At 35.0% G+C, this 26447-nt stretch overlaps 1 pseudogene; it reads left to right on the top strand.

Moving 5' to 3' along the window:
- The window catches only part of LOC131029097 (pantothenate kinase 2-like), a 168060-nt pseudogene that overhangs the window by 38821 nt on the left and 102792 nt on the right, over positions 1 to 26447 (top strand).

Here is a 26447-nt window from a genome sequence, read left to right on the forward strand (position 1 = left end):
CTGAACAAACTGGAGAATCCTTTGTGCAGAGAATGTCAACTGGGGAAAATGTCTTCCTCAACCTTCAAAGGTAAATCTTTCATAGCAGATAATTTACTTGATCTTGTGCACACTGATTTGTGTGGTCCTATGAAAACTAGGAGTGTTCAGGGAAATAGGTACTTTATGATTCTTACTAATGATTGCTCAAGAATGATGTGGGTCACATTCTTGAAAGTTTAAAGCCTTCAGAGCACTAGTTGAAAAGTAAAGTGGTAAGAGGATTAAATGCCTTAGAACCAACCAAGGAGGTGAGTTCACTTCTAGTGAATTCAATAAGTACTGTGAAGAGAATGACATCAAGAGGCAACTGTCTACCCCCCCCAAAATCTGTAGCATAATGGCCTAGCAAAAAGGAACAAGCAGACTATAGTTGAAGCTGCCAGAATGATGTTGATTCAAGAGAAGGTTGCTCACACTTTTTGGAGAGAAGTGGTGAGCACTGCAGTCTACACTATGAACTGGGTGCTCATCAAGAAAGGTAAGGATAAAACTCCTTATGTGTATTGGACCGGTAAGACTCTAGTAGTAAGCTACTTTAGAGTGTTTGGCAGCAAGTGTTATATCAAGAGAAGTAAATACCAGAGCAAGTTTGATGCAAAATGTGATAAGGGAATATTCCTAGGGTATTCCAACAAGAGAAAAGCTCTCAAGTGTTTAAACAATAGGACTCAGAGAATTTTTGAAAGTATCAATGTTAGAGTTGATGAAACCTCTGAGAAACCTGAGGAAACTAGCAGCGATTGAGAGATAGATGAACTAGATGTAACCTTCTAGGAAACGATTGCAAAACAACAAAGTACAAGTATCAGAGCTCCTACACCAGTAGATGCTGATGAAGATGAGGATGAAGTGGAAAAGAAAGAGGAATTAGTTAAGATCATTCCTAGGTATATAAAGCTGCATCATGATCCAAAGCAGATCATAGGGGATAAGGATGCAGGAATACTTACAAGAAGAAAGGTCAGAGAGAATTCTTGTATGATTTTTGAATTTGAGCCCAAAAAATTTAAAGAGGCACACAAAGATGAAGACTGGATTAAGGCTATGGAAGAGGAACTTGACTAGATAGAAAATAATGGTACATGGTCTTTTGTACCCAGACTTGAGCACAAAAAATTTATTGCCACCAAATGGGTTTTTAGAAACAAGCTGAATGAAGATGGTACAATGGTAAGAAACAAAGCATGATTGGTATGAAAGGGATATGCTCAAGAAGAAGGAGAAGACTATGGAGAAACTTTTTCTCTAGTAGCTAGATTGGAAGGAGTTCGAATGCTACTTGTATATGCAACCTTCAAGGGATTCAAAGTGTATCAGATGGATGTGAAATCTACATTCCTGAATAGAATACTTGAAGAGGAAGTGTATATAGAGAAACCAAATGGGTTTGCCCTATTAGAAGACATTGATATGGTGTGTAGGCTACATAAAGCCTTGTATGGATTGAAGCAAGCACCTAGAGCATGGTATGAATGTTCACACTCCCATCTTGTGAAGATTGGGTTTGAAAGAACAAGTGAAGATAGAAATATCTATGTGAAGACAGAAGGAGATCAAATTTTGATCTGTGAAGTGTTTGTTGATGACATATTTTTTGGTGGAGATGACAAGATGAGCCATGTGTTTGCAGATGAAATGAAGAAGGAATTCAAGATGTCACTAATTAGAGAGATTAAGTTCTTTATTGGACTACAGATTCAACAAATGAAAGATGGTATATTTATCACTTAGTCCAAGTGTGTCAAAGAGGTGTTGAAGACATTTGGCATGGAAGATAGGAAACTGGTTGGTACACCGATGATGACCAGTTGTAAATTGTCAAAAGAAGATGACTCAGCATTGGTGAATGAGAAGGAATACCGGTCAGTGATTGGTAAGTTGCACTATGTAGTACACATCAAACTCAACATTGCACATGCAGTGGACATTGCTGCACATCTCCAGAAAAGTCCAAGAGAATCCCACTTGGTAGCAGTCAAGCAGATTCTTAGATATCTAAAGGGAACTATAGATTATGGATTGTGGTATCCATACAATAATGAATTCAATCTCAAAGTGTTTACTAATGCCGATTGGGCTAGTAACGTGGACAACTGGAAGAGCACAATCGGTGGTAGACTAGTCTCATGGATAAGCAAGAAGTAGCATTGTATCTCTCAGTCCACAGAAGAAGCAAAATAAGTAGCAGCATTTATGAACTACACTCAGAGAATTTGGATAAAGCATGTATTAAGTGGTTTTAAAGTCCCTGTATCTGAACCGGTGAGTATATTTTATGATAACACTAGTATAATTAATATTTCCAAGAATCCGGTATTGCATGCTAGAACCAAGCACTTCGAGCTCAAGTATCATTTCTTGAGGGAGAAGGTTTAGAACAAAGAGGTTGTATTGGAGCATGTTTCCAGTAAAGAGCAGTTAGTAGCTATATTCACCAAGCCTCTACTAAAGGCTACATTTACCTATTTAAGAGGTGGATTAGGGGTGCTGCCCCTTAAAGAGGTGAACTAAAGGTATGTGCTCCACATCAGTCAGGTATTGCATTGTCAAATCTTTTCAAGATTGATGTGTTGAAGGATGCTACTCCTCAGGGGGAGCACCATAGTAGATCATGGATGTTTGTTCCTCCACTTTGGCATTGATGTCAAAGGGGGAGAAGATGTGAAGCAAAGAAGATATTTGCAGTATGAAGACATATAATATGGAAGAAGATGTAGAGATATCTTTGTGTATTGCCATCAATGCCAAAGCGGGAAATTGTTGGCATATGTGCAAAGTTTGATGACATGATGGGATAGTATGTTGTCATTGATGACAATATGATGAAGTATGAAATGGTATATTTAAGTAAGCAAACTGGCAAGTGAACTGGTATATGCAAAAAGCGAACTGGTATGTTGAAGTGTGAACCAGTATATGCAAAGTTTGTATCGGGGTTTCATTTGATATGACTACTAGTTGGTAGTCTCAGCTTCAGGGTTTCCTATTGATGCATTCCAAGTCTGTGTGATTCGATCAATGACATCCTATGATGAGTTAGCATTTAAATGAAGATTAGATTGCATTACCATGTTAGCTTTTTGTGTGTGAAGGATCTCCTTGAGGATCTTGCATGAAGAAGATTGATTCTATCTACCTCAGGAATGTGCAAAATCTTAGTAAACGGTGGAGAGCACGTGATGGGTTATCAACTTCCACAAGCGGTGAAGAATAGATGATGGAGAATGTCTTGAGATTTTTTCAAGATTGTTTTACCCTATGTAATGTGTTTAAATGGCTAGGATTGGACCGACTGTATTGTTAACCTAGATGCTTAGGGTTTTAGGTTTTGGCAACCGACCTAATTGTTGTCTATAAGGTCAATAATGATTTTTATTTGAAGTTGTTGGCAAATGAATGTATGTGAGGTGATTCTTGCCAGACCTAAGGAGTAAGCAGAGATCTGTAGAGTGTGATTGCAGATGTAAAGAAACTAAAGTAGAACTGCCTTGGCATTAAGTGATGTTATTAGATTAGTGTATTACCTGTTGACTTCTAACCATTTCAGTAGATGGAAAATCCCTTTATCGGGTAGCTTTAATAGGCTTTTTGTAAATCATTTAATAGGGTGACTCAAAATCATTGAGTTCTTCAAATCCTCTTACAAGGTAACCTTTAACAGGGCTTTAACCTCTAACTGGGTATTTAGCCATCCCTTAACCAAGTGATCCCTAGCAGGATTGGTTCCTAGCAGAACCAGTTGTAAAGTCTTTAACTGGAATAGGCTCCTAATAGAGTGAACTTTAGAAGAGTTTAAGAACAACTTGTGGGTATTCATCCCCACTGTGGTTTTTCCTAGTTGGGTTTCCACATGAAAAATCAATGTGTTATGTGTGATGCTTTTTCATGTGATGTTTTAGTGTTTTCTATTAAGTGGTAATGCAAGCTCATCCAATGGTCATTGTATTTCTAATGTATTACTTACTTAAGAATATGGGTGAAGTTGAGATGAGATATTAGGTTTTGAGAAGATCTAGATGTTACTGGTTTATGTCTTTTACAGTCATACTATGGTTTACCGGTAGTGCCTTGATTTAGATTGGTGATATTGTTTATTAGTTAGTGCAGTCTTTGTAGTTTAAGTTGTTTAAGAAGTTTTTGTCCATACTGATTCACCCCCCCCTCTCAGTATTTGTTGGGTATTTATTGTTCATCATTATTCATCAGTAATTATGTGGGAGGATTTGTACTTTGTAATTATCTTTACATGTCAAGTCATTTATAATTTTATATTACAAATATTTGCATCATGTTGTGTTCCTTGCTGAGATATTTATGGAAAATTTAATGGATGATGGTTTGTTATGCAATAATGCAATGATTCCTATGATGATGTATGAAGCACCTGATACTATTTTGTATCTATGCTCTTAATCTAATTTGAGGAGATGATGTTTTTCAATCTTGATATTTTAACAAGTCTATGATATTTGCATGAGATATTGTAGATAATACCTTAGGGAATGTGTGTTCCATTAAAGGATCATTAAGAAGTGTTGCAGATAATATCAATTCTACCCATGTTTACCCTTTGCACGTGTTTCATGGTATACACACTAAAACACTTTACATACATTTCACCCTCCTATGAAACTATGAATTTCATAGTTTAGTACATATACTTTCCTAGTTCTTCTACTCCATTAGTGACCCCCAAAAGCACCCAAAACTCAAAATTTTAATATATATATAGGTTATGCTACTTTTTTTGGCTAGCTATAGTGCCTTAATCACGTTGCCTCAAAATTTTAATACATATATAGGTTACACTGTGTTGGTTTCCAAATCAATTGATCCTAAATCCTAGAGAGATAGCCAATAACTCATGAACATACCTAGGATTGAACTTGGCCAATGAACAAGATTTAGCATGGAAGTTGCAATCTTCTACTCTTCAAGTTCTACAAGACCTAGGTGGGTTTACCTATAGCACTATGGTCCATATATTGACTCTATGATAACTAACAATGCATTATTCAATAGATGCTTTCAATGAAAATATACCAAGGAAAAGCATAACATACTACAAATTCTATCTTGAACCTTAGTTTTTATCACTCTTGCTTGTATTGAAAGCCGGCTATAATATACTTCTACTTATATTATAGAAAACTAAAACTAAATATAAAAGGTGAAATAAGGATGTAAATATTACCCTCAAACCTCATGAAGGTATGATTAGTGCTTGTTCTAAGGGAAAATAGAGTCAAATCACAATCCTAGTGACAAAGAAAATAACATTATTAGCATTAAAGTTCAATGCTAAACACTTAAGACTTGCTTAAAGTGCTTATATTAAGAATGCATTCATAACCTCCCCACGCTCTCTTAGAATATATTACAGTATTGAAGATAGAATTTAATTCATTTAGCTTGAAATGAAACCCATCAAAGAATACACATTCCACATTAGAGAAGACAAATTGCATATGTCATTAACACAATAATTCATACAACACATTACAAAAGGTATGAGCAAGATGATGAATGTTTCCTTCTATTGATTTTCAAGATAAAACTGATATATTCATGAAAATGTTACAATGGATCACCAAAAATGCAAAAGGCTATCTACTGTTATATTAAAGTTTTCTCAAACACAAGGGAGAAAAACAAGGCTCAGGCTGAAGAAGACACATGTCAAAATTCAAAAATCCAAAATTGACCTAAAGCTTAGGTCCTTGATTTTTGAGTGCAACCTGCATTGAATGATGGTGGCTAAAAGGCATCATCCTAGGATCTTGGTAAGTGGTCCTGCACAAGAAGTCCTCATATCTGTACTTTTGGAGTGCTTGGAAAGAATCAATCATTCCCATTAGTGCTTTTCTTTCCTCCTCTATGTTGGGCAACTCTTTAATCAACAAATTATAACTCTTCTCGGTTGCCCCTACATCTTTTACCACTGGTCATTGGTCATCAATCACACTGATCACCTATCTATCCAGAGTGTTATGGTCATGCATAAGAATACTAAACTAGAATCTAAGTCACCTCTTCTGACTACATCATCATTTCATCTGCTAGTTTTAAAAAAATGATCTCAACACCTATCGGGTGCTTGACTGATCAGTCAGCTACTTTGTTTATCCTTCAACCGATTAGTCTTCTACCAACATACTGCTTAAGTGTGTCAATAATGCATAAGTGTAACTCTTCATCTTTTTCCACCAATCACTGATCATCAATCAGATCAATCACCTATTTGTCCAGAGTGTTTTGGTCGTGCATAAGACTACTAAACTGCAACCTAAGTCACCTCTTGTGACCACATCATCATTTCAACTGCTAGTTTTAAAAAATTGATCTGAACACCTATTAGGTGCTTGGCTAACTTGTCAGCTACTTTATTTATCCTTGAACTAACTAGTCTTCTACCAACATACCAGTTAAGTGTGTCAATAATGCATAAGTGTAACTCTTCATCTTTTGCCACCAATCACTGACCATCAATCAAACTGGTCACCTATTTGTCTAGAGTGTTTTGGTCATTCATAAGACTACTAAACTACAATCTGAGTCACCTCTTATGTCTGCATCATCATTTCATCTACCAGTTTTAAAAAAATGATCACAACACCTATCGGGTGCTTGACTGACCGGTCAACAACTCTATTTATCCTTCAATCGATTAGTCTTCTACCAACATACTGCTTAAGTGTGCCAATAATTCCTAAGTGTAACTTTTCATATTTTGCTAATGGTCATTGATCATCAATTAGAATGATCACCTACCTGTCAGGAGTGTTCTGGTCGTGTATAAGACTACTAAACTACAATCTGAGTCACCTCTTGTGACTGCATCATCATTTCATCTACCAATTTTAAAAAACTGATCTCAACACCTATCAGGTTCTTGATTGACCAGTCAAGTACTCTATTTATCCTTCAACTGATTAGCCTTCTACCAACATACCGCCAAAGTGTGTTAATAATGCATATTTGGAAAGCACTGAATCCTCCATACTATTTGCAGCCATGAGTATGTTGGTATTATGGATGTGTTGCATTAGTTTTGTCATTGATGTCAACACTTATCCTTTTGGAGATATTAGGTTATGTTGAACTAGCACATTGTGTTCACCGACAAGTTCAGTGACTTATGCATAGTCACCGATATATTGTTCACCGATAGGTTATATTATTCACCAACACTGAAGATAACTTGTTATCATCTAGAAATCACTTGGCTATGTCAAAGATATGGTTTGGACACTTGGTTTTGGTATTTTGGTTAATCTTCCAATTGGGTTGACATATTTGTTGTTACTAGCAAATTGGTCTAGGTTATGGACTGGTGTGCATTATCTATTCCAGATCAGCATGACACATTATGGAGATGATTTATTGATTGGGTATTGTTGTAAATGTATTGAGCCGACATGATGCATCACATCTTAAATTTTTTGTAATTAATTTTATTGTAATATTCTTAGTGAGACGACCTAAACATTTGGTCTTGCATTTTGTATATATGTAAGATCTCAATTGATGAGATAAATAATATGGTATATGGTATGTAAGGTTATGGTATTATAACATGGTATGTGTGAATATTGAAGATCATATGAAAAGACCATAGAGAAATTTCAAGGAAGGTTTGAAGGTGATTATAAAAGCTTAACCGGTACTGAATCTAGCATTGGAGATGCTATTTTGAGTAGTACATTATTCTAGAATTTAACTATCCTACTGTAGTCATTGTGACTCCCATTTGACAAGTTTTCTCTAGGCAGTTGGCCTTTCTACATGTGCAAACCCCATTTGTATAGACATACTATCTACAGTAGTATCATCTGATTGTGGGTAAGGTTTCCCATCGTGTTTTTTCCCCTTATAAATTTTCCATGTTAAAATCTTTGTGTTATGTGTTGTGGATGTTGTTTCTCTTTCTGTTTCATGCATTAAGTTTCACTGGTATTGATATTAACTGTTAATTTATCAACCGACATTAAATTTGGTTTACTAGTATTAAGTATCAAGTTTGATTATGTTGTATTTGGGTTGAAATTCATGGTCAACTAATTCACCCCCCCCCCCCACTCTTAGTTTCCTTCTAGGTCCTAATAATTGGTATCAGAGCCTAGTCCTCTTTTTGTAGAAGCCTAACAACTTGAGGAGATCCTATGGCGACTAATACTTTTAGGAAGGATAGTCCAAAACTTGATGGAACCAATTATGGTAAATTGAAGATCAGAATGGAGACATATCTGAATTGCATTGGAAGAGACATATGGGAAGTTACAAAGAATGGCTATGTTGGTCCTACACTGAATCAACCTAATCCACCAACATTGGGTAAAGATCAAGAAAATGATTGCAAAGCAAGAGAAGCACTTTTGAGCACATTATCAGATCAACAAATCATGGGATTATCAGATTGATCTTCTACTATAGCTATTTGGGATAAATTGTAGACATTGAATGAAGGAGATACCACTATCAAAATTGCAAAACTGGAATGTTTCCTGACCAAGTATGAAAATTTGAAAATGGAAGAAGATGAAAGAATTTATTCTTTTATGGAAAGAGTTAATGAAATTATTTTAGGAATACAATGTTGTGGAGGATCCTTAAGTGAAGATTAAATTATTTCTAAAGTTTTAAGAGCATTTCCACTAACATACAAAATGAAAGTAACTGCTATTAATGAGTTGAGAACCTTGCATAATACATCAGTATCTAGAGACACCTTGGCTAGAAAACTTTCAACATTTGAGCATGAGGAATTTGGTCATGTTGCTACAATAAAACAGATTTGGCCTTCAAAGCATCATCATCTACAACATCATCATCATCATGTAACAAATCTAACTGGAAAGCCACTTTATGCAAGAGAACTTGAAGATATCAGAAGGAAAAATGAAGAACTAGAAGAACTTGATGCACTATTTGCAAGGAAAATGCCTAAAGGTCTAGTTGAAAGTAAGTATGAAGGTAAGGCACCATTTAAATGTTTTAATTGCAATAAAGTTGGTCATATGGCATCTAGATGTCCTAATAGACATGCAAGATTGAGAGAGGAAGCTAAAAGAACATATAAGCCTAACCCTGAATAGCAGAGATATAGATTTAAGAAGAATAGAGACAAATCTTGTTACTATGCTGATGAAGGAGTTACTGATGATCCTGATGAAGAACCAAAAGACAATGGATGGGATTTTGTTGCAATAAAAGAAGATCAACCAACACCTACTATTCCACCAATAGAGTAGGCCTTGGGAGCTAAAATTAAAGAAAAGGATGAATGGATCATAGATTCTGGATGTTCACATCATATGATTGGTGATAAAAATAAATTCTTATCTTTTCAGGAGTATAGTGGAGGTCTAGTAAGATTTGGGGATGATAAAGCTTGTTTGATCAAAGGAAAATGCACTATATCATTGGATGGTAAGCACAATACTGACAAAATGTTTATTATGTTGAAGGTTTGAAGCATAATCTTTTGAGTGTTGGTCAATTAGTTGAAAAGAGTTTTCAGTTATAGTTCAAGAATGGTAAATGCAAAATCATGAACAAAACTAGATTGGAGATTGCAACTGGTAATCAAACTAGAGGTAATATCTTTCATTTGAACAACAATGATAAGACATGCTTGCTTGCACATATTGATGAAAGTTGGTTATGGCATAAGAGAATTTGTCATTAAAATTTTGATTGCATTGTAAAGATCAGTTCAACTAAGGCAGTAAGGGATTTACCTAAGATTGTGAAACCTCATAATCTGGTCTGTAAAGAATGTCAAATGGGAAAGCAAGTTAGAACAACTTTTAAGAATATTTCTGAGAAATCCAATAATGTTCTTGATTTAATCCATACTGACTTGTGTGGTCTGACAAGAACAAGAAGTCTACAGGGATATAGATACTTTATGCTAATCATTGATGATTATTCTATAATGTGTTGGGTTACTTTTCTCAAGAAGAAATCAGAAGCTTTTGGGAAATTCAAACTATTCAAGGTAATGGTAGAGAATGAAACCAGTAAGAAAATCAAATGTTTGAGATCTGATCAAGGAGGAGAATTTACATCTAAGTAGTTTAATACATTTTGTGAAGTGAATGGAATCAAAAGACAACTATCAGCACCCTAGACACCTCAGGAAAATGGAATTATGGAAAGGAAGAACATAACTTTTTTGGAGCAGCTAGAAGCATGATATTGGAAGAAAATCTACCTCATGTGTATTGGAGAGAAGCTATGAATACAACAATTTACACTTTTAATGGAGTTCACATCAAAGGTGAAACCGGTAAGACCACTTATGAACTATGGTTTGGTAATACTCCTAATCTTAAATACTTCATAATTTTTGGAAGCAAATGTTATATTAAGAGAGATGAGTATATTGATAAATTTTACCCTAGAAGTGATGAAGGAATATTTCTTGGTTATTTATCTAAGAGCAAGGCATATAGATGTTTTAATAAAAGATTTCATAAAATCATTGAGAGTGCTAATATGAAGATAGATGAACAATTTAGAGGAAATTCAAGGTCTATAGATTTTGAACTGACAGTTGAGATGATCATGAATGAACGTATATAGAGTGAACTGGTACATAGTGTGGATCTAGTCACATCGACATCATCAGATAATTCCACAGTGACTGAAGAACAACAACATATGAATAAACCTAGGTATGTAAGACTGAATCACTCAAAAAATCAGATAATTGGTAATAAGTATCAAGGTGTTATGACAAGAGGAAGACTAGAAAATGAAGAGGTATATTTAATTTCTCATATTGAACTGACATTTTTTATTGAATCTTGTCAAGATGATCATTGGATTAAAGCAATGGAAGATGAACCAAAACAAATTAAAAAGAACAATACATGGACATTAGTTCCCCAACCTAAAGACAAAAATGTGATTAGAACTAAATGGGTATTCAAAAATAAAATTAATGAAGATGGTAAGGTAATCAGGAACAAAGCAAGATTACTGTGTAAAGGATATTCACAGAAAGAGGGAATTGATTATAATGAAACCTTTTCACTGGTAGCTAGAATTGAGGTAGTCAAATTATTTCTTGCATTTGTAGCTCACAAGAATTTTTAAGTATATCAGATGGATGTAAAATGTGCATTTCTGAATGGTGATCTTGAAGAGGAAGTTTACATTGAACAAACTGATGTATTTTTATTAACAAATGATAAAGATATGATTTGTAAATTAAGGAAAGCTTTGTATGGATTGAAGGTAGGATTAGACAAATATATTTTGAGGCTTGGATACACTAAAGGTAATGTTGATAGCAACTTATATTTAAAAGTGACTAATGATGACATCTTGGTTATTGAAGTTTTTGTTGATGATATCATTTTTGGAGGAGAAGATGGATTGTGTAAAGACTTTGCTAACAAAATTTAGGAAGAATTTGAAATGTCTATGATTGGGGAGATAAAATTCTTTTTAGGATTCCAGATTTCACAAAATGATAAAGGTATATTCATATGTCAAATAAAATACTTGAAGGAACTATTGAAGAAATTTGGTATGGAAAACTCTAAACCGGTAAGTACTCCTATGACTACAACTGACAAATTGACATTAAAGGATGATTCAGCTCCTATTAATCTGACAAGATACAAATCTATGAATGGAGGTTTACTATATTTGATACAAACAAGACCTGATATAATGAATGTAGTATGCATTGTTTCAACATTTCAGAGTAATCCTAAAGAAAATCATGAATCAGAAGTAAAAAAGATTATCTAGTATCTACAATGCACAACAAATCTTGGTTTATGGTAACCTAAAGATGAAAATTTTGATTTATGTGCATACATCGATGCAAATTGGGTAGGAGATGTAGATGACATAAAAAACACCACTGGTGGAGCATTCTTTCTTAGTAGTAGATTGATTTCATGGTTGAGAAAGAAGCGGAGTTGTACATCATTATCAACAGTAGAATTAGAATATGTTGGAGCAACAACTAATTGTACTCAGGTATTATGGATTAAGCAGATGTTGAAAGGCATCAAGGTAAAATGCAAAGAATCTATAATCATTTATTGTGATAATTCAACAACAATTGATATATCAAAGAATCTGGCATTCCAATCTAAGACTAAACATGTTTCTATCAAATACAATTTTCTAAAAGAGAATTTTGATGCAAAATAAGTAAGATTGGTTTATGTGAATACTAAAGAGCAGATTGTAGATATCTTTACTAAGCCTTTGCCTAAGGAAACTTTTGAATATCTCAGAGAGCAGCTTGGGGTAATACCCTCACCGATAGAGACTTAGACAGTTGAATATTGGCATGAAACTGATAGAAAATAACAGAGAAACCTATTTCTGGCTTTGATGGAGGAGAGCTACTTCTTAGAGGGAGTAACTGGTTATATTAATTGGTCATATTAGCTGGTTATGTGTTCTGATATTTGTATTGCTTTGGCATTTGATGTCAAAGGGGGGGAGATATCTATGGAAAAACTTTGTGTTTAGTAAACATTATTCTTGGGGAAGAGATTATTCATTGAGGGAGAGATATATATTCTCTGCATTTTGATTTTGATTTCTGGTATTGATCTATTGTGGAGATTGTTGGTTTTTGGTTTTTGGCATTCTGTTTTGGCACTTAGATGTTTTTCCATCTCGTGTTGCCATAAATGCCAAACGGGGGGATTGTTGGTATTATGGATGTGTTAAATTAGTTTTTTCATTGATTTCAACACTTATCCTTCTAGAGATCTTTGGTTATGTTGAACCAGCACATTGTGTTCACCGACAAGTTCAGTGATTAATGCACAGTCAGCGGAATATTGTTCACTAGAACTAGGGATGATTTGTTATCATCTGGAGATCACATGGTTACATTGAAGATATAGTTTGGATATTTGGTTTTGGTATTTTGTTTAATGGTCTAATTCGGTTGACGTATTTGTTGTTATTGGCAAATTGGTCTGGGTTATGGACTGGTATGCATTATATATTTCTGATCAACATGGCACATTATGGAGATGATTTATTGATTGGGTATTGTTGTAAATGTATTAAGCTGACATGATGCATCGCATCTTAACATGTTTGTAATTGATTTTATTGTAATATTCTTAGTGAGCCAACCTACACATTTGGTCTTAGGTTTTGTATATATGTAAGATCTCAATTGATCAGATAAAGAATATGGTATATGGTATGTAAGGTTATGGTATTGTAACATGGTATGTGCGAATATTGAAGATCATATGAGTAGACCATAGAGAAGGTTCAAGGAAGGTTTGAAGGTGATTATTAGAGCTTAACCAGTACTGAATCTAGCATTGGAGATGGTATTTTGAGTAGTACATTATTCTAGGATTTAACTATCCTATTGTAGTCATTGTGACTCCCATTTGAGCAGTGTGGTCTAGGTGGTTGGCCTTTCTACATATGCAGACCCCATTTGTACACACATACTATCTGTAGTAGTATCATTTGATTGTGGGTAAGGTTTCCCACCATGATTTTTCCCCTTATAGGGTTTCCACGTTAAAATCTCTATGTTATGTGTTGTGGATGTTGTTTCTATTTTTGTTTCATGCACTAAGTTTCACTGGTATTGATATTAATTGTTAATTTGTCAACTGACATTAAGTTTGGTTTACCGGTTTTAAGTATCAATTTTGATTAAATTGTATTTGGGTTGAAATTCATGGTCAGCTGATTCACCCCCCCCCTCTTAGTTTCCTTCCAAGTCCTAACAGATTAAACCATTGGGGTTTACCACACCTCCTTGCCTATGAGCTTGGCCTTATTCACCGATAAGTGTTATTCATCGATGATAATACTAACTGATGAACCATTTATGCCAACACCATTATTTATGCTAATAGGTTACTGTCAGCATTACCATTTATAAAATCAAGCTTCAAAAGATACTTATCCAACCTTTCATACCAAGCTCTAGGAGCCTATTTTAATCCATATAGAGATTTCCTTAATATCCAAACCATATTTTTATCATCTATAAGTAAAAATCCATTAGGTTGCTCATTAAAGACTTTCTCTTCAATTTCTCCATTTAGAAATGCACACTTAACATCCATTTGATAGACCTTGTAGTTCTTATAGGCTGCATAAGCAATAAATAGTCTAACAGTTTCAATTGTAGCTACTGGTGCAAAAGTTTCACCATAATCAATTCCTTCCTTTTGAGAATATTATTTGTAGACCAATCTAGCCTTGTTTCTTACAACTTGTCCATCTTCATTCAGTTTGTTTCTAAAAACCCATTTAGTTCCAATAACATTCTTATTTTTAGGCTGGGGAACAAAAGTCCAAGTATTGTTCTTTTCTATCTAATCTAATTCATCTTTCATAGCTTTCATCCAACATTCATCTTTACAAGATTCAATTAATGATGTCAATTCAATCTGAGAAATGAAACATAGCTCTTGATTTGCCAATATTCTCCTTATCATAACTCTTTTGTTTTTGTCTCCAATGATCTGATTTTTTAGAATGATTTAGCCTTACATACCTTGGTGTTTTCTGATTTTCAGGTTCTCAGTGTTGCTCTTCAGTTACAGTTGAGTTTTCTGATGATGTTAAGGTAATTGGTTCAATATTCTATTTTGGTACAAGCATTACCAGAACAGTTATGATAATTTCCACTGTCAGTTCACCATCATAAGATTTAGCTTGGTCTTTGTACTGCTCATCCACTTTCACATTAGCACTCTTCATATTTCTCTGCAATCTTTTGTTATAACATCTATATGTTTTTCCATTAGATGAATAACCAAGAAATATTCTTTCATCACATCTAGGGTCAAACTTTCCAATGGAATTATCTCTTTTGATATAACACTTACTTCCAAAGATTCTGAAATACTTAAGAGTGGGGGAGTGACCAAACCATAATTTAAAAGGTGTCTTACAGGTATCTCCTTTGATATGAACTCTGTTGAATGTATAAACCATTGTACTTACTGCTTCTCTCTAGTAGATATGAGGCAAATTAGCATCCATCATCATGCTTGTAGTTGCACCCAAATGGTTATGTTCTTTCTTTCCACAATGCCATTCTGCTAAGGTGTTTGGGGTGCAAAGAATTGTCTCCTAATTCCATTTTTCTCACAATAACTGTTGAATTTACTGGATGTAAATTCACCACCTTGATCCGAGCTCAGACACTTGATTTTTATCCCTTTCTTAACCATAGCTTTAAAGATCTTGAATTTCTCAAAGGCTTCAGGTTTCTCACTTAGAAAAGCAACCCACATCATTCTAGAATAGTCATCAATGATTAACAGAAAATATCTATCTCCTTGAAAGCTTCTTTTATTAGAAGGACAACATAGGTCAGTATCAATCAAATCAATAATAGCATTAGATTTGTCAGGTATGTTCTTAAAATAAGTTCTGATTTGCTTACCCATTTGACATTCCTTACCTACCCGATTATGAGGCTTCACAATCATAGGTAAATCTCTAACTGCCTTAGTTGAACTAATATTTACAATACAATCAAAATTTACATGACACAACCTCTTATTGCATAGCCAACTTTTATCAATATGTGCAATCAAACATGTCTTTTCACCAAAGTTTAAATGAAAGATATTACCTCTTGTTTATATACTGGTTGCAATCTACAATCTGGATTTGGTAATGATTTTGCACTTTCCATCCTTGAATTGTAATTGAAATCCTCTATCTACCAACTATCCTACAATCAAAAGATTATGCTTCTGACCTTCAACATAATAGACATTATCAGTGTTATTCTCACCATCCAATGAAATGGTTCCTCTTCCTTTGATCATACATGCTTTGTTATTATCAAATTTGACTTGACTACCATCAAATTCTTGTAGGGTTAGAAACTTCCTTTTGTCACCTTTCATATGATCAGAACATCCACTGTCTATTACCTATTAATATTTGTCTTCAACTTTTGTTGCAAGGGTCTTTTCCTTATTTATGATAACTGGTTCTAGATAATCTTCTTTCATAGCATAAAATACCTAGTCTTTTCCATTGTCAAATTCACTAGCTGAATCTCCTAATGGTTCTTCTTCTGAGTCATCAGTTACTCCTTCCTCATTAGCATAGTAGCATGATTTGTTTTTTTTTCTCCTATACTTATGCTTAATCTGATATTCTTGGTTAGGCTTAAAAGATCTTCTTTCTCTTTCTTCCAATTTTGAATTCCTTTTAGGACATCTAGATGCAAAATGACCTATCTTATTACATGCAAAACATTTGAAAGGAGATGTTCCTTCATACTTACTTCTTAATGGACCTTTAGGCATCCTTCAACAAAATAGGGCTTCAAGTTGATCAAGATCTTCATTTTCTTTCCTAATCTCTTCCAATTCCTTTGATGCCTTAAATGCAGTATCATTCTTTATAGCTCCAGGAAGACCAAATTCTTCAAGCTCAAAAGAAAATATCTTCCCAACAAGAGTATCTCTATTGACAGAAGAATTAGGAGTGGTTCTTATCTCATTAATTGCAGTTACCTTCATCTTATATGTCGGTGGAAAAACCCTTAATAATTTTGAAACAATCTCTTCCTCACTCAGAGAACCACAACAACACTGAATTCCTAATACAATTTCATATACCCTTTCCATGACTGGAGAAATTCTTTCATCTTCCTCCATCTTCAAGCTTTCATATCTTACCCGGTAACATTCAAGTTTTGCAATTTTAATAGTGGGATCACCTTCATTCAGAGTCTCCAACTTGTCCCATATAGCTTTTGTCGATGATTTATCTAATAGTCCCATGATTTGTTGATCTGATAAGGTGCTTAAGAGGGATACTCTAGCTCTACAGTCATTTTCAATGTTCTTTTCCAAGTCTATCGCTGCAGGATTGCGAGATGCCAAATCATGAGGAGTGTTACCATTCTGATTTATTTCCCAAATTTTCTTTCCAATGCATTTTAAGTTAGTCTCCATCTGAATCTTCCATACTCCATAGTATGTTCCATCAAGCCTAGAGTTGTCCTTGAGGAAAACAATTGTTGAACTATTAGTTTCCATATGATCTTCTTCAAGCAGTTAATCTTCTATAAAAAGAGGACCAGGCTTAGATACCAATTGTTAGGATAACTGGTGAACAACTAAGAGGGGGGGGGGGGGGGGGTGAATCATATGTTAATAGACTATGTGAATTAAAGCACTTAAAAGCTTATACTGGAATAAATGATAAAACATTAAAGCATAATTGAAAACCAAAGAATCAATGCCATGAAACCATAACACATAACACCATGATTTGTACATGGAAAACCCAGTAAAGGGAAAAACCATGGTGGGAAACCCTACCTATAGTCAGATGATACTTTTGCAGCAAGTATATGATTACAATAGGAGTCTGCACATGCAAGAAGGCACACTGCTCATCACAATGGAGTCTCACTGACTACAGAGATGTCAACCACTTCAAAATATTTGGAGAACAATATAGAGAGAAGAACTATTGGTAATAGCATCAAACATAACAGATTATAGTTTTGGTTAAGCTCAAAACCAGAGGTCAAAAACCTCTTACATAAACCCAACTCGATCACCTATGATCAACCAAATCCTCTACACAAATGATTATTACATTATTCACTCCTTTCCCATACATCCATCCATACATGACCTATAATGAGATCTTACTTATATTTATACCAACTCGGGACCTAACCAGTTAGATTGACCACCCAAATAATAATTCAATAGATCCATTACATAATCCTGAAATAAAATCATAAAGAATGTCATCCCAAGACCAAAAAAACATCATCCAATCAATAAAACATCTCAAAAGCGCATCGGAGGATCCACCAACATGTTACATGAAAACCGGTCCATAACCTAGATAGCAATCGACCTAAATTAGATCCACATATACCAAAGAAATAAAACCAATCAGTCAAGGCACAAACACAATACCCATCAACATCTTGAATCCCTTCTGGAAGATGCACCAACACCACTTATGCATTACATCAAGGATTTTTAATAAAGCTCTGTTAGTGAAACCCTTACCAAACCAATAAAGAAAACTTACTAGAATATAAGATAGCATCCAATCATCAAGTCAATACCAACTGACTCAAACATTTTTAGAAGCATATGAACCATCCATACAAACTTATTCCATCATCCAAATCACACCGATGACACTCAACTGATAATCTTCCCAATCCAATCCTTTTACCGGAAGTCAGTAAACAACCATAAAAACTATTGTTGACATCAATGACAAAACATCAATGCAACACATAATCAATTCCATAATATGGCCAAAAATCTTATCCCAAGTTTCCTTGGTTGATGAGCAGTGCATGACCTTAACAAAATCATTATCAAACAAACGACTGAGAATAGAATGCTTATCCATGGCATTGTTTTCATACTCCTTCTTAGCATCTAAATCTGTTGGAGGATTATTAGGGACAATATACCCATTGTGCACAGACATCCAAATATCAAAAACTAGGGAGGATAGATAGGTTTCCATTCTTATGCTCCATAAGCCATAGTTGGTACTATCAAACATGGGATATTTTGAGGAGGAGGATTCATTTGTTTCCATTGTGTTCCTAAATGAAAATCTACCCAAGGTAGAGAAATCTTGACAAACAGGGAACCTAGCTCTGATACCAATTGTAGAACACAAGATATCATTGAGAGGGGGGGTGAATCAGTGATTATAAATAGTTTCAAACAATGTGTGCAACTGGTAGGATAAGGAAAGTATTAACAAGAGATCACACATCATATAACACCAAATATATGAGGAAAACCTAATGTGGGAAAACCCTCATTGAGAAAAGATGCTAGAGATCTACTACTCGAATCCAGTCTCATAGTAAAATAATAGTTTTACAATGTTTAGGGTACCAACCCAAGGAGCACCAACCCCTAGAAATTTATGGGAACCTACCCAAAGGAGAACCAACCCCTACATTGAGCACCCACTAAGTGAAAGAGTTATAAAATCAATACAATGATAAACACTTGGTTACAAATGAGTTTTGTAACACTTGGAAACTATTCACTCTGTCGATTAAACTCTTATCTATCTCACTGCTTCTCTATTCTACCGGTCTTCTATTCTTACTTTCTTAATACTCTATCAACTCAGTTTCAGCCTTGTCAAATCTTCTCTGAAACTCACTTTTCTCTCCTTCACTCTCTACTGCTCTCTTATCGGTTCAGACTCTACCAGTTTAACAAACTGTTATACTATGTAACAGTTTACCGGTTACCTTAACCCTTGCTAGTTAAACCTTCCTTACCAGTTCTTCTCCAACACTTAGTCTCTTCAATATTTTTTTGTCTCACTCAGGCTGATCAACTCTCGCCTCATAGAGATTCACTGTATAATAAATCTCTCATCAAGCATCCTCTCTCTCCACACCCTTAAGTTTTTTATTTGCATATTTATATATATGCTTTCCTGCCAAAACAAAAACTCAAACTTCATGCACTTAGGGTTTTCTTCATCGAATCTCATATTTCTTGAATCAAAAACCCACAATAGTAAAACAAAAATCTCTATCCTATTTTATTATTTCTATGAATGTTTACTATATTTAGCAAAATGGACTCTATTCATCAGTCTTGATTTTTTTGATCACAATAAATGATTTAGCAATTTCTTTCTCCAGATCTTGTAGAAGATCAAATATCCTACTTTGATCATGATGTCAAAGAATCAAATCTGTGCCCTTTGATCTGCAATCCTCTGCAACTAATCTGTGATTTTCATAGTTGACATTTAATACAAACTTAGTCGACAACTACCTCACCGACGCACCATTTACCAACCACTACACGTTCACCACCTGGAGTCCACGTGACATCTCTGTCAGCATCCATCTCACTTGACTATGTCCATTCAACTTTGGTCACCAACTGAACATGCTACCAATATACACTAATTGATTAATCTTCATATTGTGCACTTCACTATTTTTCTGGTTAGGTCATGTTATATCGGACTGCACTTACTGGGTTTTCTTGCTTATCGATTGACAAACTTACTGGCTGACATCAACATTTCGACGATCTCCAATTCTAGTAATAATATCTTCCATACTAGTTGACATACTTACTGGATGACATCAATGACAATACAATGACAACAAAAGATTCTTATAGGAGTGGCTTCAACATGATATCAAAACAAGGTTTTAGAGGACAAGGACTTGGAAAATTTGAGTGAGGAATTCGAATCCCTATAAACCCTCTTGCACAAATCACAATAGAAGGGCTATTAAATGATAATAAATCTCCTATGGATGAAATCCTTAGGATATAAGACTTCAAAAATCATCTTGCAAGACAACAAGCCATTAGTGCTTACGATAGAGCTTCTTCTTCAAAAACTCCTTTTTGTTCATTCCATCAAACCCATGATCACCATGCCAATGATTGTCCCAATTTTCAAAATTCAAAAGAACAACTTATCGATAGTGTTAAAGTTAAAATCATGGATGACAATCCTTCTTCTTCTAATAATAACTATTATCCTCAATCTCCAAATAATGAAGCTACATCTATTAATGAACAATAAAAATTAGAAACTAGAATCTTTTGGAAATTGAAGTATGATAAGAATGTTATCTTTCCTTTTGTGAAGTTTAGTAATAAACATAAAGAAGGAAATGGATATTATCTTTTTAATCATGGTGGTTCTCATTCTCTTAGAAAGTGTTAAGTATTTAAGGATTTTTTTCAAGAATAATATGCTCGTGCTCGTAGATGTCTTTCAATAGATCTTGCTCTCTTTCTAGGTGAAAGGGTAGTGCCTTAGCACTCGTTTCACCTTCATGTTGCTTCTCACCCTATGACATAAGAAGTTATCTTAATTGGGGGCCCTTTTTCATTAGAGGTGGTGTTTCTTGAAAATTAAATATCTTGGGGTAGCAACATGATTTCACCTCTTTCTCTTCTCTTCCTAAAGGTTTCACTATTTTCTTTGTGATTGCATTATTGATAACTTGATGTCCTTTCTTGCATGGAATTATCCTTCATATGAGCACATGTTTTTTCCTTGGAAGGAACTTATTTATTTCTTGAAATGATGCATCTATTATGAATAATCTCTTCTTAGCAAACTTTTGTGAACCTTCTTCTTCCTCTTCATTTCTTAGTGAAAATTGCCCCTTCTTTTGTGATGTCTTATTCATCACTTGATGTCCTTTTCTTTCATAGAGTTATCCTTCATGAGAACACATGTTTTTTCCTTGCTTAGGACCTATTCTTTGTTTGAAATGGTTTATCTCATATGAATAACCTCTCTCTAGAAGATGTGTAATTTTCCTCTTTGTCCTCTTGCTTGGGGGGAAAGAAGAGCTTGTGCACACTCTCTTTTTATATCTAATGTATCATTATTCCCTTTAGGGGTTGCATTTTTCATGTTTTAATAGCCTCTCTTGCAATAGTATGTCTATTATTAATAATCCCTCCTTAGGGGAATATGTGATCTCTCTCTCTCTCTCTCTCTCTATCTTTGAAGATTACCACTTCTTTTGAGATGCATTTTACATAAACTAATATCTTTTCTTAAATTGTTTATTCATTCATGTGAGTTTATTATTCATTTCCTTATGCCTAATCACTTCATAGAATATTGTGTAGCTCTTCTCATTGTCCTTACACTTGGGGACAATGATTGATTTCTTCTCCTCTCTCTCTCCTCTCTAAGGATCTAATTTTCCTTTGTGGAGTGGTGTTTGTTCATGATTGAGTGTCATTCCTTGTGTGAAGTTATTGTTTTTTCAAGGATTCTCTCTTATACAAGAGGTGTAAGTCCTTATCTACAACCTATTCTTCACTTGGAAATGTACATTTATCTTAAACTTACCACCCCTCACATTGGGTCAAAAGTGTTTCATCCTTCATCAAGAATCCCTTTCACCTAGAAATAGGAGGAAGGTATGAATTCTTTTTCTCCTTCCCTTGTTTTGGTAGAAGATTTAATATTTTTTCAAGATAGCTCCTCTTGGAGGTAGATGTCTTTTGATCAAATATCTCTTCTCCTCCAAGGATCCCCTTTAAACTTGTTGCAAGATATCTCTTTTTTAACTATATTATCCATGCTTGAAGAGTATTCCCTCTCTAGCTTGGATATATGACATTGTTTCTTAAAGGATGTATTATTTGTGTTGAAGGTAGTGTACCCTTGTCTCTATCTTCCTTAAGAAATCAACATTAAAATATGTTGATATCTTAAGGGGGGGCACCCACATCTATCCCCTTGTACCATATTGTACTATGCTCTTGCATATCATTTTTGCATGTCTTAAATGGGGTGTTCATTCTTGTAACTAGAGTAAAAACTCTTAGAGCGAGATGCTTCACACTCAAAACCAAACATAAAATTTGATATATGTCTTAGATGGGGTTAACACATCACCAAAAAAAAAAAGTCTTAAATGGTATGGCCTCAAAATTAGACATGTATCTTCACCACTTGGCAATTAGATATTTGTACACACACAATCGCCCCTTGGCATTTGCATTTACATTACATTTCTTAAACAGGTTGAAGCACACTGAAAGACAAAGACTCTTAAACGAGGTGCTATACACTTGAAACTTGATATCACTTGCACACATGCATGAGGATGGGTGGAAGTAGCTAGAAACAACTATACTATTCTTAGTCTCCTCCATACATGGATCACCTAGATAAAAACATCTAGGGGTGATTTGTCCATGTCCTTTTCTCACCATGGATCAGCTAGATAAAAAAACATCTAGGGGTAAGTAGTCCATGCTCTCTCTCTCATCATTCTTCTCATGGATCACCTGGATAAACACATCTAGCATGTATTCATGCTCTCTCTTATTCCTCTCATGAACTCATAGTTTTTTTATTGATAGTTCATGGATGATACTTTCTTTTCTCTTTCATGTGATCACTTGAATTTATGAGATGACATTTTCAAGAATGATATTAGTTGTTGAGACATTTTGATATCAGGGTCTCTTCAATTAGTTGACTTGAGGTTTTTTTTTGGGTCTTTAGCTTTCAGGTTTTGTGTTCCTTTGTGTCTTTGCCTTTGTTTGTTTGTTTGTCTCTTTTTTCTATCTTTTTTTGTGTGCCCTTGCATATGTTTGAGTGAGTTAAGATCCTAATATTGGGGGCTTAGTTCCTCAAAATTTGTGATGTCTTATACTCCTTGTGATTTTTCTCTGCATTCCTCATCTTCATCTCCCTTTCTTCTACTTTACCATGAGTATTTGAGTAATCTCACTCCTGCTAAAGTGGGGGCTAAATGTAGTGTCCTAAAATTTCACCCCTTGTAAATTTTAACCACATTTTTTGCCCTCACCTTATCAGTCTCATCCCCATGCTTGATCAAGACCTATTTATGCCTCTTTTATGCAATTAAACTTCATTTTTCACTTTACACCTTGCAAGGACACCTTTATCCTGCCCCAAAATAATGCAGGACTAGGGCATGGCACTTTGGTCCCCACTAGGACCAGGGCTTGGTGCCCTAGGATCCCCTAAAGGAGACCTATCTTGGCCCCTCCCCCTTGGACCTATCTCAAATGTGAGCAAGAAATAATCCCCCATGCCAGCCTATGCTAGAAATATATGACAAACAAGTCTATAAGGAAGTCTTCCCCTCTCATTTGGCATAACATAAGAACACATGATATACATTTATGAGGGAGGAATTGGACCTCAATTATTCAAGCATTCAGGCATTCATAATCAAGAGGTCTTCAAGGTTGCATACTCTTCATTCATCCATTGGAGCATCATTGCATCATTCATTTGTAAGAATGTGTGTGTTATAGTTTTTTCAAGTTCATGCCATTCCATATAACATGTGTGATTACACCTAAGAAGAAAAGCATCATCATCATCTACTGCAGATCTAAAGGTATTCCTCTCCATCATTTATTTCAAGAATTTGTAGTATTTTATTCAAGGTTGATTCCAAACCGAGGTTTGAATTAGGAAAACACCTATTACCAACCCCTTTCTTCTTCTTTCTATGTGTAGGAAATAGGTGCATAGTTCTACTTCTAGAATTAAGCTTTATTTGTAGAGACAAAAAATTCCTTTTTGACGCATGGAAAGTTCAGAGGACCGATAGGAGGGAAACCCTGTTCGGACACACTATCCTTGTAACTTTTATCAAATTTCATAGAGCAGCTCTGAATCATCTCAAACTTATCAGATCCAGGTGCATGGATGAATCCCAAGTCTGTAGATCGATGTTTTATCGTACTTTGTCTTTAATTTCAGTACCTTACTTATTCAACTTACAAAAGAGGTTCAAACACATTTCGATTTCAACCAATCTACTTAGCATTGAATGCTCGTATCCTTTGGGATTGGATCTAGTAGATTCATTCCCCTCTTTTGAATGTAAAGTTTCCCCAAGTGAAAATTGAGCTTGGTGAATCCTTCCTTTCCCTGTGGAGAATTTGCTAAGCTCCCAATTTTTGACTTTACACAAAGTAACTAATTAACAAGGTCTTTTAACTATTTAACAAGAACAAATTAACTGCCCCTAGGTGGTCTATGCATTTTTGCTCCTTATGAGTATTAATATTTGAGAAAAAATGTCTCATAACATATTCCTTTCTATAGAGCCAATTCAAGATGATCTTCATGTTGTCAAGGACATGGTCTTCATCATTGATTTCATTTAATTCTCATGGGATTTTGATAACTTAATGATGAGCAAGTAGTACCAAACTAGTACTGAGAGGGAGGGTGAATCAATATAGACAAAAATACAGTCCAAAACTAGTTTGACAGCAAACACTTCAAAAGACTGGTAGATAGAGATGCCGGTTTGAAATAGAGTGCAACCAGTAAAGCTAAGAATGTTTGAGACAAGCATTAACTGACTACTCACTTATCTTTTCACTCAACTTGAGACTACACTATCATTTCACTCTTATGCATACACAGATAATCTATCATCTAATCATAATAACATCTAGTTCAACATGTTTTATAGACAAGCATAAAACAAAGAACCATCATATGCTTGACAAACAATAGCAAAGCATCACAAGATAAAAACATCACACATGACACACATATTTTTCACATGGAAAACCAACTGGAAAAACCATGGTGGGGATGAATACCCACAAGCTATTTTTGAACACTTTAGAATTCCACTCTGTTAGGAGCCTTGTCTGGTTAGAGACATTACAAAAGGTTTTGCTTGGAACCGATCCTGTTAGAGATCAACCGGTTAAGGGATGGCTACAATACCTGATTAAGGGTTAAACCTTGTTAGAGGTTACCTTATTAGAGGATTTCAAGAACTCAATAGCTAAAGGATTTTACTAACTCAGTAGCTTCAAGTTAACCTGTTGAGCCATACAAGCTTGAAGGACATCAACCAGAAACCCTAAAGTTGAGACTACCAACTGGTAGTCATACAATGCTTCCATGTGCCAGTTTCCATAACCATATGTCGGTTCACCTTGAACAAGCACACCGCTTCACTTTGGCACAAATTCTGATTCATAGTGTTATACTGGTTCTCACATATGCCGGTTCACACCTCTTCATCATATTGACATCAATGAGAACATACAATTTCATTATATCCTCATTATTCCAACAATATGTCCTCATACCAGTTCACATAATGCCAACAATCTCCCCCTTTGGCATTGATGGCAATATACAAAGATATCTCTCTGCTTCACATCTTCTCCCCCAATTTCTACAGATATCTTCTCTTCTTCACATCTTCTCCCCCTTTGACAACAATGCCAAAGTGGAGGCACAAGCTTCCTAGTTCTATTATGCTGCTCCCCCTGAGGAGTAGCATCCTTCAACACATCAATCCTAAAGAAAATTTTGACTATGCAATACATGACTGATGTGGAGCATATACCTTTAGTTCACCTCCTGAAGGGGTAGTACCCCTAATTCACCTCTTAAGTACATAAATTTAGTCTTTGGGAGAGGCATGGTGAATATGTTTGCTAAATGTTCCTTGCTGGAAAAATGCTCTAGTGCAATCTCTTTATTCTGAACCTTTTCCCTCAAGAAATGATACTTAAGCTCAAAGTGCTTGGTTCTAGAATGTAAAATTGGATTCTTTGAAATATTAATAGCACTTGTGTTATCACAGAATATACTTACCAGTTCAGATATAAGAACTTTGAAGGCATTTAATACATGCTTCATCCAAATTGTCCGAGTGCAGTTCATGAAAGCTACAACATACTCCACTTCCGCTGTAGACTGAGAGATACAACTCTACTTCTTCCTCATCCATGAGACCAGTCTACCACCAAGGAAGAATGCACCACCGGTTGTGCTCTTCCAGTCATCTACATTACCAGCCCAATCAACATTTGTGAACACTTTCAAATTGAAATCCTTGCTATATGGATATCACAATCCATAGT

The sequence above is a fragment of the Cryptomeria japonica genome, chromosome 1 (assembly GCF_030272615.1).
Source record: "Cryptomeria japonica chromosome 1, Sugi_1.0, whole genome shotgun sequence".
NCBI lineage: Eukaryota > Viridiplantae > Streptophyta > Pinopsida > Cupressales > Cupressaceae > Cryptomeria > Cryptomeria japonica.